This window comes from Limulus polyphemus, unplaced genomic scaffold, assembly GCF_000517525.1.
Source record: "Limulus polyphemus unplaced genomic scaffold, Limulus_polyphemus-2.1.2 Scaffold10738, whole genome shotgun sequence".
Lineage (NCBI taxonomy): Eukaryota > Metazoa > Arthropoda > Merostomata > Xiphosura > Limulidae > Limulus > Limulus polyphemus.
This window is the reverse complement of record NW_013676348.1, coordinates 1-796: the sequence shown is the minus strand read 5'-3', so window position 1 is coordinate 796 and position 796 is coordinate 1. Positions and strand designations below refer to the sequence as shown.

At 36.1% G+C, this 796-nt stretch overlaps 1 long non-coding RNA gene across 1 annotated transcript in view; it reads right to left on the bottom strand.

The window, feature by feature from the left end:
- The window catches only part of LOC106476501, a 5,245-nt gene extending 4,462 nt beyond the window's left edge, over positions 1-783 (bottom strand). Inside the window, exon 1 of the long non-coding RNA XR_001291899.1 lies at positions 731-783. This is a non-coding gene — a long non-coding RNA (uncharacterized LOC106476501). The remainder of the gene's footprint in view (positions 1-730) is intronic.
- Between the last annotated feature and the right edge of the window lie 13 nt (positions 784-796).

Sequence of the window (796 nt, the reverse complement as noted above, 5' to 3'; positions counted from 1 at the left end):
AGATTTCTGTGGTTTGTTCACCACTAAAATTGACTCCAAGATGCCTGTATCTTGAAAAACCACTAAAATTGACTCCAAGATGCCTGTATCTTGAAAAACCACAAATTACTAAACCATGTGCCCAGACATCATGGGGATGGGCTATACATGACTGTGCCCAGACATCATGGGGATGGGCTATACATGACTGTGCCCAGACATCATGGGGATGGGCTATACATGACTGCACTAATAAAAATCACCAGAGAAAAAAAAAACTGCCTGAATAACAATAAACAAATCACTATATTTTAAATATATATATACACACACACACTTGAGAAACAAAGGTGCTCACTGATCACGACAGAATTAAATGAAGACAAAACACACACAATGAATAACACTTAACTACCTTTAATATCTCAAATGCCTGCTACCAATGTATGAGCAACAAAATCACTTAGCACTTTTACAAAATATAAGAACAAAATAGTGAAGATATAGTATAAATAAAAGCATCAAAGTAGAATGTCCAAACCTAAGACTGAGTTGGGAGCTTAAAATAATAATTATATTTTTACAAATTAACTGATCATTGTAACAAATGTTGATACATTCATCCACTCAACTCTTGGTGAATCACACAACTACAACAAAGTCCTTCCTCAACACGTTACTTACCTCTATCAGCTCAACTCTTGGTGAAGCACACAACTACAACAAAGTCCTTCCTCAACACGTTACTTACCTCTATCAGCTCAACTCTTGGTGAAGCACACAACTACAACAAAGTCCTTCCTCAACACGTTACTTA